The 16,342-nt window shown below is 48.5% G+C and overlaps 1 long non-coding RNA gene across 1 annotated transcript; it reads right to left on the minus strand.

Moving 5' to 3' along the window:
• Positions 1–13,221: 13,221 nt before the first annotated feature.
• LOC143685206 (uncharacterized) lies at positions 13,222–16,178 on the minus strand. Its single transcript, XR_013176465.1, has 2 exons — positions 15,959–16,178; positions 13,222–13,408 (listed from the first exon to the last, which is right to left on the minus strand). It is a non-coding gene; the product is annotated as an uncharacterized LOC143685206 (long non-coding RNA).
• Between the last annotated feature and the right edge of the window lie 164 nt (positions 16,179–16,342).

Below are 16,342 nucleotides of genomic sequence, written 5' to 3' on the forward strand. Positions count from 1 at the left end.
GCAGGTTTTTTTCCCCCCATCTCTAAATTCTGGCTTAATAGTAAATGTCCCTTCTTCGGGGCCCAAATACTGCCAGTTTTCACAACCTGTAAGGTCTGACTTCTGTTTGCCCAGGAGCCGGAGGGAACTTCAAGCGCATCCCGACACGTGATAGGCTTTCGAGTTATTTCAACCAACACTGAGCGCTCACTCTGCAGGATGCTTACTCCCGTGGTCGCCGTTGTATTTTCACCGTTCACAAGTACCCAGCACATAACAGACCTTCATTTATTACACTCGCTTGTTTTAAAAGTATATATTCAGCGCCCGCTATGTACCAGGTAAACTAGCTAGGCCCTGCAGTACAGCGTTGTTCAATAAATGATGAACGAATGAATGAATGGCTGTCAATCTGTCGGGATCTGCTTGCAGCGGGACACCGCCTCCGCCCTCGAGGGAATGAACTGTGTTCGGAAGCCGCGTTTTCACCATCCCCTCAGTCTGCTCATTTCACATTCTGAGCATTAATTATGCTCCACCGAGCTGTGCTGACTCTGCAGAGGGGTCTCGTCTCGCGGCTAACTACCCCTCACGCCTGACCAGCGGGGGGAACTCTCGCCGTCTGCCTCGTTCTCAGGGGCGCACCCCCACACACCCACACCCACACCTCAGCTCCACACCCACCCCCCGCACCCACCCACCACCCACACCCACCCACACCTCACCTCTACCCCCACATCCCAACCACCACCCATCACGCATACCCCCTGTGGCCCCTCCCGCCTCCCACCAGCCCCGCACGAGCGAGTGGAGAGGCAGCGGGGCCCGCCCTGGTGTCCGCGGGGAAGAAGCTTTAAACGCGAGCGCGCAGAATGGCCGCAGCGCCGACTTGCGTGCGATGAAAATTGGAGAGCGGAGAGCTTGAGGGCCGGGAGCGTGAGAGCGGGGAGTGAGTGTGAGATCGGGGAGCGTGAGAGCGGAGAGCGTGAGAGCGGGGAGCGTGAGAGCGGGGAACGTGAGTGTGAGATCGGGGAGCGTGAGAGCGGGGAGTGTGAGAGCGGGGAGTGAGTGTGAGGGCGGAGAGCGTGAGAGCGGGGAACGTGAGTGTGAGATCGGGGAGCGTGAGAGCGGGGAGTGTGAGAGCGGGTAGTGAGTGTGAGAGCGGGAGTGAGTGTGAGAGCGGGGAGCGTGAGAGCGGGGAGGGTGAGAGCGGAGAGCGTGAGAGCGGGGAGCGTGAGAGCGGGGAGTGAGTGTGAGATCGGGGAGCGTGAGAGCGGGGAGTGTGAGAGCGGGGAGTGAGTGTGAGGGCGGAGAGCGTGAGAGCGGGGAACGTGAGTGTGAGATCGGGGAGCGTGAGAGCGGGGAGTGTGAGAGCGGGTAGTGAGTGTGAGAGCGGGGAGTGAGTGTGAGAGCGGGGAGCGTGAGAGCGGGGAGGGTGAGAGCGGAGAGCGTGAGAGCGGGGAGCGTGAGAGCGGGGAACGTGAGTGTGAGATCGGGGAGCGTGAGAGCGGGGAGTGTGAGAGCGGGGAGCGTGAGAGCGGGGAGCGTGAGAGCGGGGAACGTGAGTGTGAGATCGGGGAGCGTGAGAGCGGGGAGTGTGAGAGCGGGTAGTGAGTGTGAGGGCGGAGAGCGTGAGAGCGGGTAGTGAGTGTGAGGGCGGTGAGCGTGAGAGCGGAGAGTGTGAGATCGGGGAGTGAGTGTGAGAGCGGGGAGCGTGAGAGCGGAGAGTGTGACACGGGACAAAGCACTAAAGGACATGTCAAATTGTCCCTGGTGAGAACAGTGTCGAGGGGGTTGGGGCGAAGCGGGAAAGGTGACTGATCTCACTTCGGACGTTGGGTTGTTAAAGCGAGTGGATGTTGATCTCATAACTGGAAGCGCTGGAGCGCTTCGACCAAAGGCGGTGAGAAGCGCAGCGCGCGGGGCGCCTCCTGCCGAGGCCGCTCCCCAACCGCGTCCCCGGGCTTGTGGGTGGTGGTTCCTTTCTCGTTCGCGAGAGGCCTACGTCTCCTTAGCCACTCCCAGCTGACGGACTCAAGGCGCCTCAGGACTACACGGGAACCATTCCCCCTCACTCTGCTACCTGCCCCGGCTGGGCCGCAGGGACCCTTTCCGGGTTTCTGAGTTTCTTGAGGACCATCAGTGACCACGTGGACGGGCCGGTGGGACAGCAGAGGCCACCGAAGTCACCGCTGAGCACGGCCTCGACGTCCTGAGGAGCTGCTTTGGGTATGTGGCTACCATACTCGCGGCCGGCGCCGTCCAGGCGGGTCATCCTGTGGGGCGAGCGGTGTCCAGGGCCTGGCTGCGGCCGACGCTCCGCCTGCTCGCCGTGGCACCTCACAGCCCAGGTTTCCCCGACCCGGCCATCTCTCTGCGCTCGGGTCACAGGGCGCACGTCTCACCGTCCGACGGCGACAGTCACCCGAGGTCCTCCGGGGACGCCCACGGAAGCGCTGACCGACGCCGTCCGCAGCGAGGTGACGCGGCCGCGGCCTGGGGGCTGGAGGGTCACACACCGGCAGCAGCCCCGGCTATGCTCCCGCGGACACTTTCTGGTGCAATTCAGGCACTTTCCTTCCACAGCCGCCTCGTCTTCAGACCCTCTGTGGGGCCCCGAAAAGCGGCTGGTCGCTCCCACCGAGGGTCGACGCTCCTAGCTGTCCACGGTGGGGACCAAAGCGACCCGGTGCGGCCGGACCTGGCGGTGGCGCGGGGCTCTGCCCGGTGGTGGGCCCGGAGCCCGAGCGGGAGCTGGGGCCAGGGCGGGAGCCAGGGCTGGGGCGGGGCCTGGGCCGGGGCCCGGGAGCGGGAGCGGGGCGGGGACCAGGGGCGGGAGCGGGGCGGGAGTGGGGCGGGAGTGGGGCGGGGGCGGAGGGCGGGGCCGGGGGCGGGGCCAGGGCGGGAGCCGGAGGTGGTGGGGGGAGGGTAGCGTGGCGTGGGGGGAACCCGGGCTGGGGTAGGGCTAGGGGAGCTAGCGGGCACCGCGGTGGCATCTCCGGCGGAGAGAGCTCTTCACCTGTCCCTACCTGTGGGTTCCTGCTGGAACGCGTTGGGTATGCTCTGCTCTAACTCGATCCAACACTTATCTTAGCACTTAATATACTTTTTGGAAATTTTTGGGTAACTGACTGCTTTTCTCCACGGAGAAAGGCAGGGCTCAGATACAGAACCATATTTTCCTTGCTTCTGCACCTCCTGGAAACTAAGTATTTGTGGTAAGCTTCCGTTAATAAACATATGAAGGGATGTCTTTCTAATTTGTGAGACTGGCAGAGCATACAGAGGTGAGAAGCAAGGAGGGCCCTGAGACCTGCAGCTTTGGAAGCACCGTTTGGGCAGGACGCAGCTGAGCCTGGCTCTGGACTGCTGAGTAGACTGCACGGACCTGCCCTTTCTGGACTGAGCTCTGCTGTCAGGTGACTACAAACCGGTGTCCGCAGGGACAAACAGCTCTCCGTGGTGTAGCCCGGCCATCGTTTCCCAGCCGTTCTGCTAGGGACCTTCACATGCTGACGTTTGCCCCGCACAAGTGTGACTCAACCACCGATGATTCCAAGGAAAGGGCACAAGCCACTTGCACTCCACACCCAGGAATAAACAAACCATGCCCTCTGCCCTATTTCCCGGGTACTCTCATTCCCTTGGGGCTAAAGGTGATAGAGTGGAAGAAATAGTCATCTAGTCCCTTTTACAGTTCTGGTATCATTTTTAGGACCAGAGGACATTTTCTTTTTCTCTAAGAAATAAGGTTGTGGCTTATGAAATGGAAAGGCTACCACCTGTGCTGCGGAAGAAAGTATTGATTCATTGATTCTGATTCATCTCAGCTGATCTGAAATAACTTAGGTGCTCTGTTAAGGTTAGAATAGTGGATATAGAATGGAGAGGTTTGTGGGGTTTTGGGGGGAGGAGTGGGGTTCTACACTGTATTTGCCAGTGTGCTGATTTGAAAGGATGTATGGACCCTAGAAAAGCCATGTTTTAATCAAAATCCCTTCATAAAGGTAGAATAATCCCTATTCAATAATGTATGTTTGAAACTATAATCAGATCATCTCCCTGGAGATGTGAGTTAATCAAGAGTGGCTGTTAAGATGGATTAGGTGATATGTCTCCATTCATTTAGGTGGGTCTTGATAAGTTTCTGGAGTCCTATAAAAGAGGAAACATTTTGGAGAATGAAGGAGATTCGGAGAGAGCAGAGAATGCTGCAGCACCACGAAGCACAGCGTCCATGAGCCAGCGACCTTTGGAAATGAAGAAGGAAAACGCCTCCTGGGGAGCATCATGAAACCGGAAGCCAGGAGAGAAGGCTAGCAGATGACGCTGTTTGCCATGTGTTCTTCCAGCTGAGAGAGAAGCCCTGACTGTGTTCACCATGTGCCTTCTCACTTGAGAGAGAAACCCTGAACTTCATCGGCTTTCTTGAACCAAGGTATCTTTCCCTGGATGCCTTCGATTGGGCATATCTATAGATTTGTTTTAATTGGGACATTTTCTAGGCCTTAGAACTGTAAATTAGAAACTTATTAAATTCCCCTTTTTAAAAGCCATTCTGTTTCTGTATATTACATTCTGGCAGCTAGCAAACTAGAACAGTCAGGGTTCTCTAGGGAAACAAAAACAAGATATCTCTAAACAAGATATCTGTAAACAGTATGAGATTTTATAAAAATGTGTCACGCAACTGTAGGACGCCCGAGTTCCACAGTGCAGCTGCCACCTGGCACTCGGTGGAGGTCTTCTATGAATTCCCCAGAAGAGGCTGGCTGAAGTAGAAACCAAAATGCGCTCTTCCAACTGCTGACATCATCACCTTGCCCTTAAAAGCCTTGCGCTGATTGGACTAAATGTCTCTCATTCTGGAAGAAACTCCCCTTAGTTGATCATAGATGTAATCAGCCATAGATGCAACCAACTGAGTGATGACTTAAGTCCATGAAATGTTCTTACAGGAGCAGTTCGGCCAACTCTACTGGACCAGGCCATTGGGTACTGTCACCTGGCCAAGTGGACACATACACCCAACCATCAGAGACACTTGAGAGCCCCTTATGGTCACCTGCCCAGAAGTCTTTTAATTTCCCTGCATCCTCCAACCCCACCCCACTCCCAAGGTATATTCAATTCAACCCACTTTTATGCGTACACATTTTGTGGCAGGCACATTGCTCCGTTGGAGATACAAGAAAAGTATCAATATCAGAAAATGATTCAGGGGATCCTTAGCAATTCAGCCTTGGAAGGCAACCAGAGGCATATTAAACATAGATTGCCAATAATTACTATTTGGATTAACAAAAGCAATGATTTATAGCTGAGTATTTCTTTCAGTCATGCACCATATATGGTCTCTTTTTATATAATGTTCTTATAGTTACTGTATAATCCTGTTATCTTATTAAATGAGTTTTGGGGAAGAAATTACTATGTCTAGCATTATGCTATCCATACTCCAGTATGGTCATACTGGAGTACATACTGGAGTATGGTCATCCACACCTATTTTGAGGGCCATCTGAACATTGACATGTCCACCTTCAAGGTGGGACCTGCAAAGGCCAAATAATAATAATAATAAAGAATGACGGCTCCCTTTAGACTTAGGAGGTTGAGTCTTTGAAGTGAAGCAAAAAGAAACCCTCTGAAAAATATAATGCTGGGCTCTTCCCCTGAGTACTCACTAATCAGTTCATCAATTCGTTCGTTCGTCATTCATTCATCCTTTCATCTATGCGTCCATGCCACCAGCATTGATTGAGCTCATACTCCGTACAGACCTTGGGGTGTCAAACAGCGGCGAAATCCCGGCCCGGCACTTAAGGCATTCTGGACCAGGCAGGCAGAGTTTGAACAGCTGAACCCAAGATTACTTCAGAGTGGAAGCCGCAGGAATCCGGGGTTTGCTCTGGAAACGCCTGCAGGTGGAGCTGCAGAAAGGAGACACAGCCGTTTTCTTTTCCTGCTTCAAACCAGGAGGCGACAATCCGCTGTACCCCTGCATGGGCCGGAGGTGGAGGCCAACCGAGAGGGTGGGAGGTGGCAGCGCTGTGAGGCCAGGACAGTCGACGTGCAGCCAAGGGAAGCCCGGGAGCGAGGCGAGGGACCAGTCAGCGCGCGTCCCGCTCCCGCTGCGCGGGTGGGGCTTTTCCATCGCCCCGGGAGGAGGGCAGAGATTTTCCACCCATTAGAGATCATTATAATAGTTATATTATTATTTAGCGAAAACACGTTTTTGACCCAACAGCAAGAAGGGATAGAGCTCGTTTAAAAGGGCGTTTCGTTTTCAATAGCCGTGTTCTCTGAGCGCACGGCTCGCCTCGGAGGGAAAGCGGGGCCGAGCAGCCCGTGGGGGGTTGGTGGCGGGCGCTGGGCACCAGCGGTCCAGCTCAAGTCTCGGCGGGACCTCTCCTGTTCCCGCACAAGCTCCTCTTTCTTCAGTGAATCGTGATTTTTCATTCTGATGGCCCAGGATGTAAACGCGGACTGATACGGGGTCCCCACGGCCGAACGCTCCGGACCAGCCTGGATCCGCCGGGTAGCGGGCGCCCACGGCCCGTACACGTGCGGGACGGCTGCTCGCAGGCCCTGACTGCACAGAGCAGACGGGAGAAGAGGAGCCTTCATCCTTCACTGAGCGCCCTTGTTTTAAGTTGAAAACGGAAAAGGTCAGCGAAGATGAGAAACTGAAAAGGAAGAAAACGCGCCTGTGAGTAACCACAGTGGCTGCCGGCCCGGAGCGGGACCCGAACCCGTGGTCCACGCGGAGAGCTTGAGCCTGGCGCCTTGGACCCCTCTGCCAGCCCGACGGCCGGCGGCGCATGTGGCAAAGGGCAGTGATGGCCAATCCCGACCACCGTGCGCGCCGCGGCCCGCTGAGTCCCGCAGTCCGGGCTCAGGCTAGAGGAAATGCGTCTCTGTCACCGAACTGAAGCTTCCTTCTCGCGGGTGTCGGGAACTCTGATGCGAACCGCGAGGCTGGAATTCAGCGCCGTCGCGGCCCCCCCCCCGCCTGTCCTGCGCCCACCCCGCGGACCAGCCGGAGCGCCGCGCCCTTGGCCAGGACTGCGGAGAGCCCCGAGCGCGTGAGCCCGGGGGGAAGAGATGAGCGAGCCAGCGCCGAGCCGGGGGCAGCAGGACAGCCCGCGTGGATGCGCCAGGACCTGGGGGACAGCTGGACAGCCCGTGTGGACGTGCCAGGCCCTGGGGGGGTCTGAAATCTGTTCTACAATGAATTGGTGTGATGTGCTTTGAAATTTATTACTTTTTTGTTTATATGTTATTTTTCACCAAAAAAAGGAAGGAAAATAACTACAGAAAAAGTAGAATTGTGTTTTGTAGGATGTTGGCTTGAAGATTGATTTCAACATCGTTGACGTGCGAGAACCCAGAGGGGTGGAGAGGAGCTGTGCACTGCACGGAGGCCAGGACCCGGCAGCCGGGCCCGCGCCACGTTCACTCACAACTGGCTAGAGGAAAAGGGAAGGAAACCGGCAGGGGAAAGACCCACGGACAAGGCCAGTGGACGCGTCTCCAGTGGACAAGCTGTGGACAGGCCACATCTCCGCGCGGCCCCCCAAGACTTCTTGCATTGCATGACCCATTGCCGAGCAATACAAAGTTTTTTTTTAACTTAACAATATGACTTGGACATTTTCCTTTATCAGTGCACACTTTCTTTTTACTGACATATGCTAATTTATCATATGCATATACCATAATTATTAATTGACATTTTCCCCCTTTCCCAGTTTTCTTTTTTGTTCTCACTCCTTTTTTCTCAAATAGTTCCAACTAGATCAAAAAACTAGATTTGAATGGGAAATAGGAAGCTAAGTGCTGGTTAACTATGGCAATGTCCAGGGACATGGAAGGACCGGTCCACGCACTCAAAAACATAGGGTATTTCCATACTGAAGGTGAACAGGATTGAAAGGGGTTGTATAGACCATTGAGTCCCACGGATTCACACTCGAAATATAAATAAGTTCTTGCATGAACTACGGCAAAGGTATGAAGCTTGTACAAAGAGTGTATAAGTTCGGGACACAGGGGGAAAACTGCTGTTGCATGCTGTGGCCTACACAGCAACGCCAGGGTACATAAGTGGGGGAGGGACAAGAGTTAGGGGGAGGTTTAGAGTTCCTACTTGACAAGAGTATGTTTATTGGTTATCTTTCTCTTGGGAACAGTGAAAGATCTAAAATTGAGAGTGTTGATGGACTGTGGACATTACACATGATGCCCAATGAATGCGGGCGGCTGAAGGGTGCACTGACTGAGAAGTACACTGGCAAACAACGCTGTATACATGATCCATACTGTACTGTTACAAAAAAGGAACGAGTTTGTGAGCCACGCAACATTGTGAATGAACCTGCGGGACATTTGGTGAGGCAAAATAAACCAGAAACAAAAGAGCAAATATTGTATGGTCTCACTTAGAAAATACTTATAAGAAAACAGGAGCCTAGACTGTAAGTTTTTATAGCAGTAACATGTAGTCCAGAGTGGTAACTTATTTCTGGGTTTTGAAAGGCTGTTTTATAAATGTATTACTCAACATGTCTGGAGAGATCATTTAAACAACCTACACTAAGCCCTTGCTCTTGAGGCTTCTGTACTGAAGCTTATGGATATAACGGAGAAGCTTGGCCTACCCATGGGTGTGCCTAAGAGTCTTGTCCAGAGGATCTCTTTTGTTGCCCAGATGTGGCTTCTCTCTCTCTCTCTCTCAGCCCAACTCTGCAAGTGAAATCATTGCCCTCCCCCCCCATGCGGGACATGACATCCACAGGTGAAATTCTCCCTGGTGCTGTGGGATCAACAATGCAGGGAAAAGAAGTGTAACAAATAAGGTATCAGTGGCAGAGAGAGATTAAATAGAGTTGAGAGGCTACTCTGGAGGTCACTATTATACAAACTTCAGTTAGACACTGCTACCTATCATAATCTGCCAAATCCCAACCAAAAACCATTCCAGCCAATCCTAAAGAATACCTAGGGCATCATATAAGATTCTACAAAGATTTCACGCACTAGAGTAACTTTCCAGAAACCTACAACTTCCAGATGGGTTCCTGGACCAAATAAATCCTGAAACCTAGAGGGTCCAGTCTCTCCAGAACATTAGCCAGTTCCATCTCCCTACCCCATATTAGTGACAGCCCCTTCCAACATGAAAAATTTAGAATTGTCATAGTCCAAATACACCTAAAGCGTGGGAGAATGATGGTGATGTTGGAATTATACAGAGAAGGTAGGGTTTAACAAATGAGTATGAATGCTAAATCATTATATTGATATTTCTTTTAGTCTCTAGTAACTTAGAGCAGCTAGAAGGAATAACCTACAATTGTGGAGTTGTAACCCACATCAAACTCTGAAATCTGTTCTACAATGAATTGGTGTGATGTACTTTGAAATTTATTACTTTTTTTGTTTATATGTTATTTTTCACCAAAAAAGGAAGGAAAAAAAACTACAGAAAAAGTAGAATTGTGTTTTGTAGGAAGTTGGCTTGAAGACTGATTTCAACATCGTTTTGGTATTTTAAACATGTAAAGTATGCAGGAAGTGTTTTTGCTAAGGAAAAGAGTACTTTTCCCCCTGAAATAAAATAACTGATTTTTGCAGAATGAGAAACAGGAATGGGTAGGACAAAATGGATGGATACAGAAAATCATAGAAGTCTTGCTGGAAATGAATTTTATTGGTTGTGGTTAAGGTTGGCAAAGATTTTATAGTTTATAAATTTTTTTAATAGTTTTCGCATCAGATGCATCTTCGTGCAAAACAAGAATGTGGTTTTCACTTTTGTTAAAAAAATAAAGGGTAAAAATACATGAATTTTTAAGAAATTAAATATAGTGATTATGATATAGATATGTAAAATAGTTAGGTCCATTATGAATAATTGCTAAGCCTACTTCATTTCAAACTCCCCAAATCTTAGCAAGTGGGTCTTTCCTTCTATTGTTTAAGCACACAAGATTGCCTGGCTTTTTGCACATCAATAAGGGTAAATATAAAGCAATAAATCCTTTGTTACCATTAATTTCTACATTTCAGTAAGATTTTGTTTACATAACTAAAGCAAAAACAGTTACTCAGGTTCTTTTTTTTTTTTTAAAGTATTTTTTTTATTTTATTATTTTTTGTTTGTTTGTTTTTTACATGGGCTGGGGCGGGGAATCGAACCGGGGTCCTCCGGCATGGCAGGCAAGCACTCTTGCCCGCTGAGCCACCGCGGCCTGCCCTTACTCAGGTTCTTAATGAATTTGGGGCAAAGTAAATTCATTCCTCATTATTCCTCATCTTGTTTTACTGGAATTGTAAATATATGCCTGTGAAAAACCCCGGGAACCATCTGGATCATTAGTTAACCTCCCTCACAGCCTGATCCACTCCCACGCCAGCATGCCAGCACCGGAGCCCCCAGCCGTGAACCTGATTCTTAATTCTAGCAGCGACTGCCTTCACTGATATCTTTCTTCACTAAAATTGTAACAAATAAAATAAAAAAGAATTTTTAAAAGATACAGTATTATGAAGCTCATTGGTTAGAAGAACTTTCAGAACTTATTTGTAAATGAGATGATATTTCTCAAATTCACAACATTAAATTTCTGAAACAAAAGCTACTGCTTTACTTGCTTATATACCAAGAATGGAATGATCATATGGTAAGAATATTCATGTTTGTATGTTGTCATATTTTAAAAAGAGAGATAATAGTGTTGTTTAAAAATGAAATGCTAATACATTATATAAAAATTCTCCATTTTCAAAATAGAAGTGTTTGTTATGACTGAATACAATTCTCACTCGGTCATATCATCTCAGCCGTGTAACCAGATTGACCACTGTGACACTTGGGAAACCTTCAGAACCTGTAGGATTCAAGAAGGACTGATATTCATGGCGCATTTAAAGAGTATCCCGCACAGCCAATAGCCTTCCTTTTTGAGTCCCTTATTTCTAAAGGGTCTCTTGTTGCTTTCAAAAGAGAAAGAGCTCCAATTCCCCTTTTAATCCTACAGCCTGCAAAAACTGAGTATACCTATATAGCAAGGCAACCAAAACTTTGAAAACAGCAAGATGGTGACATTTTAAATTGCATTTTAGCTGCAGAAATTTTGAGCTTCAGAGGATGATTAGATCCTGGTTTTCCTAAAAAATGTTCTGTATAGGTATGAAAAATAGGTCTTTATTATTTATTCAACTGCCTGGGAAATTGTATAAGTGGGGAGAGGGAAAAAAGGAGCCATCTAAAATAATTTAAATCTAGCTTGGATAGGTACTTTTGAATGCCCATTTAAATATGGTCCTGTCTTATATTCTGGGAATTCCATACACTCTTGCAGGCCTTGAATCTATTTTACTTCTTTTCCTTTGGCATCCCTCCTCCTGCCTCACACATTAACACATTTATATGTACCTTCTTTTGCATATCTTTGGCCATTATCCCTATCTATTTTGTTTCATGATTTTTCTAATTATGTAAGTATTACCAGCTTTGGAAATAAATTCAAATAAGCACAGTATTTTTAATAGGATCATACTTATATAAACTGATTGAACTTGTTTCTATTTATGTAACAATATTGCCATAAAATATACTTTGTTCTTATTTACCAGCTGCCTAGTAAGTCATATAATATATATATTTATAATATATATTCTTATGTATACATATTTTTACATATAAACACATATTATATATGTCTATAACCAGTTTTTTATTGAGGGACATTTCGGTGGCTTCTAATTTTTCACTGGTTCAAGTAACGCTGCAGTGTTTTGTTCTTTTTTTCCATAAAATAGTCAAATTCTCCATTTGAAAAGACAGAAAAATATAAAGAAAATAAAAAACATTTACTCGTTATCTTCTACCCCAAAATACTTCAAATATTGTTATATTTCCTTTCAACCTTTTTTCAGTGTATTTGTGTATTTACAAAATTGAAACTATGTTATATATAGTTTTGATCCTATTTTTTCTACTTAATATTATACTTCATTTTCTCATGTCCTTAAATCTTCTTCTGAAAAGTTTTTCTAGGTGTATGTGGTAGTTAGGTTCAGGTGTCAACTTGGCCGGGTGAAGGTGCCTAGTTCTGTTGCTGTGGACATGAGCCAATGGTATGTGAACCTCATCTGTTGCTGATTACATCTGCAGTCCGCTAGAAGGCATGCCTGCTGCAATGAATGTTTGATTTAATTGGTTGGTGCTTAAATGAGAGAGCTCAACTAGCACAGCCCAAGCAGCTCAGCATACCTCATCTCAGCACTCTCAGCCCAGGCCTTTGGAGATGCCGAAAGGAATCACCCAGGGGAAAGTTGTTGGAACCCGGAGGCCTGGAGAGAAGGCCAGCAGAGACCATCCTGTGCCTTCCCACCTAAGAAAGAACCTCAGTGGAAAGTTAGCTGCCTTTCCTCTGAAGAACTAACAAAATAAATCCCTTTATTAAAAGCCAATCTGTCTCTGGTGTGTTGCATTCCGGCAGCTAGCAAAGTAGAACAGTGTATTTTATCTTTTGTGAGTTGTCCATTTATCCTTTGCTCATTTTTATATTGGAATATTAATGAGCTTCCATATTGATTTATAAAACTCTTTATAAAGATATTAATCTTTGTCTCGCTCTTTAAAAAAAAAGGCCATTTCTTTACTCAATCAAAACCATTAAAGTTCCTTGAGGAAATAAAACTTTTCTTTATACTAAACTTTAAGGTTTGAAATTTAAAATAGAATATCTATTTCCCTGAGCAAAAATCAGGAGTGCTTCAAATACTGGAGAGCTCATTTGTTTACCTTACTTTTCTAACTTAATTCATTTTGAATAGCTAAGGCATGCATGCATATGGTTTAAAATTCAAAAGATACCTAAGGTACACCAACTCCTCCCTCCCAAGCAGAATTGATTCCTATTCTCCCCTGAGAAATTCCACCATTGTTACTTTTTACCACTCCCACACCCTCAGCCATCTCTCCTTATCAATCAGAGAATGAAGCAAGGAAAAGCTGAAGCCTGAGAAATGTCTCCTGGATTTGGCCAATACTAACAGAAATCACTGACACCCTTGGGGTGGGTAGGTTGAGCAGAGATAGCAGGTAGGAATTTCATACTCATTTTTAAACAAAATATTTTATTAATAAAATAATATTTTATTTTTTCAGGTTTAGCTTTCATTGTATATGTATATTTCATTGTATATCTAAATAAGCAGCTTAAACAAGACAAGCAAGTGTTTTGCTTTATTTTGTCTTATGCACATGAAGTTTGGATGCAGGCACTCTACAGACAATAAGAATGTAAGTTCATTCCACTTGTGCTGCACTATCTCAGCACTGGCTTCCATCTTCAAGGTTGCCTCATGGTCCAAAATGGCTATTGTAGCTCCTACCATCATGTCACATTTCAGGCTGGAAGAAGTAGGAAGGGAGTGGGCATTAAAAAGGCATACTTCCCAGCTGAGTAGGCTTCCTTTTAAGGTGCTTTCTCAGAATTCCCACACAACTTCCACTTAGGTCCCCTAGTCACCCACAGGCTCAGGATGGCGTTAAAGCGGGAAGGAAGTGCTGGGTGAGCTGACGGTGCCCTCTGGCAAATTATCTGCACAGGATTTTATACTGTAGCATTGACTTCATGAATTTACCATGTTACTAGCAGTAAGAGAAAAATATCTTTTAACTGGGCATATGGCTATACAGAGAAAGAAAAATTAAGGAAGGAGTGGAAATTAGCTATTGAATAGTCATCAACTGTCCCGTTCATTTTGTGTCAAGATTGAAAAACACTTTTTAAATAAAGAGCTGTACCAGAAGCCCCACACTGGAGGCCAGGAGGCCAATTTCACCTTGCAGGCATGATTTTTAAATTTTTAGTAAGTTGCCAAACACTTAAGTCTGTAAATTTCACATGAAAGTCTAGATTTCTGCTTTCTCTTGGGAAAAAAACTAAACATTTAGCAGTATGCTGGACGGCATCCTCGGTGGCCGTAACTGGCAAGGGACAGGGCTACATTCCCAGGGACCGCTGTCCTCCATTTAGACAATGTCCCCAGCTTTCCCTATTTTGTCCCCGACCTGACCTGCTCATTTAAGTTATCTTCTTACTTCCAAAGCGCGTTTGAGTTTGCACCTGTCACTTCATAACTGAACAAATAACGTTCACAACGATGAGATGTATGCCAAAAGTATGATAGTGGAAGCATTAAATTAATGGCTAGTCTCATTATTTTGACTGTTCACTGTTCCTTCATCTAAGCATTTAAGCACATTCAATGTGTTAGGAATGCCTTTCAGGAAGACGGGGCACAGCCCTTTCTCAAGTGTCCTCACCTGCCCGAGGCAGGGACCCGAGCAGTGAGTTGAATTCGCCAGCCCCGCCCTAGCCCCACCCAACACACTTCACGTGTGTGTGCACATGCCAACCTTCCAGGGCTCCTTGGAGCCTGGCCCAACGTCCAAACTGCACTGTCCTAAAAGAGACAAAGTTGACTCAGGTGTGGCCGAGGCCTGGTGGCCACTTTTCAGGCATCCTGGCGTTCTGCGCATTCAAGAAACAATGGAGCTGACAGGGATTACCAAGTGGAACTCTTCCCTTTCCCTCTTCTCTGACCCCACCCCAGCTCCTCAAGGATTTTATTCCATCTTTTCTCACCATCACCCACTGCTGGGGATTTTAAGGAGTTACACTGGAAATTCTGGAAAACAAAAACAGCAGCGAGGCATCCCTGAGATAAGGAGATGGTGGGCAGCCTCAGCTACTTATCTCCATCTCTCATATTTGTACATTGAGTCACAATGTTTATTACTCCTTTGTGAGTAAACCCGAGAAGCATCCTTCAGTTCCTCCAAATGTCAATTTTTGACCCAATTTCAAAGAAAGACCAGAATCTGAGACTCTGTGATGTGGGCTAGTCCAAGCACCCCATATTTTTCTGGAATTGGGTTGGGGTTATTTGGGCCAGGAACTAGAGTTCTGTAGTCAGAGTGTGGTTTGGGGGTGGGGGGTGAACTTGGGTTTGGCAAGTTCACTTAGCTCGGCAGACCTCCTGCCCACCAGGGGAGGCCAGGGCAGAATCCTGGAAAGCAAAGGGGGAAGCAGACGCCCCTCTTGCTTATGTACAGTCTGCCAATACTGAGAAAATTCCAAAGAAAATTAGGAAATACAAGGCAGGGATGAGAGGGTAACACAACATAACTCTAAGTCCACTGGCTGATGGAAAGAGAATGGATGGTGAGCTACTCCAGGGCGGTGAGCTACTTCAGAACCGTGAGCTACTTCAGAACCGTGAGTTACTCCAGGGCCGTGAGCTACTCCAGGGTGGGCTGCCGCAGGCTTCCCCGTGTCCCGGGCTTTGGTAAGGAGCAGACACTTTTTCCGCCCTACTCAACACAACCACTCTATTTCAGTGGATAAATATCCTACGGTTATCAAAAGAAAAAAGAGGTATAATGAAGTCTCCCCTCTCGCCAGCGTACTCGTCATGCCCATCTCACCAGAGGGAACTCGGGATCTGAAGGGCAAACAGACTTGCTTGGGCACAGAAGGGAAGGAGAGCTGGGCTTGTGTGACTCGTCTCTGCCCTTCGGAAATGCTCGCCGGAGAGAAAAAAACAAAATAAAGCTTCCTGCGGTAAAGACGTTGAAAACGGAGCCAGGTTGCCCCTCTGCAGGTCTCACCCAGACCCACAAACTGCCCAAGGCGCAGCGCCACGAGCAGCAATGTCTGCGAACTCGAGGCCGTGCAGGCACCGCAAACAAGCCCCAAGGCCGGCTAAGGGAGGCCCCAAGGGAGGCAGGGAAGAGCGCCCCAAACGCCCCACGTGCAGCTCGCCTTCTCTTCTCTTCCTTAGGCCAAGACGGGACACGATCTGGGTGGAAACTTGATCCTGGGCTCCCTGAACTGCAACCCCAAGTAAAAGCCTCTACTGCCTTTCAGCTTAATTTGTTTCTTAGCAGACATACCTTACGATAGACTTTCCTTTTTTCTAACAAAGTCGCAAGGGCCTCCGAATGTGAATGGGGTGTTTCCACAGGGTGCACCACGTCGCGTGCCGAAGGGGGCCCGCAGGCAGCGCCCCCGACACAAAGGCGGCGTCCCTGCGCGGGCGGCGAAGGGGCACAAAGGCGGGCAGCCCCCGGGCCGGGCAGGCCGCCGCCGCGCCGAGAGGGCCAGGGCCTGCGCAGGGGCCGCTCCCTGCCGCGCCAGCCCCGCCCGGGCCGCAGCTCCGGGCCTCCGCGGCAGCGGGGCCGTAACAGTCGGCGGGCCGGGCGGGGGACGACGGGCCGGAACCGAGGCTGGCGGGGCCGCGCGCCCGCCGCAGGCCGCGGCCAGGCCCCGCCCCCGAG

Source organism: Tamandua tetradactyla, chromosome 5 (genome assembly GCF_023851605.1).
Source record: "Tamandua tetradactyla isolate mTamTet1 chromosome 5, mTamTet1.pri, whole genome shotgun sequence".
NCBI classification, from domain to species: Eukaryota; Metazoa; Chordata; class Mammalia; order Pilosa; family Myrmecophagidae; genus Tamandua; species Tamandua tetradactyla.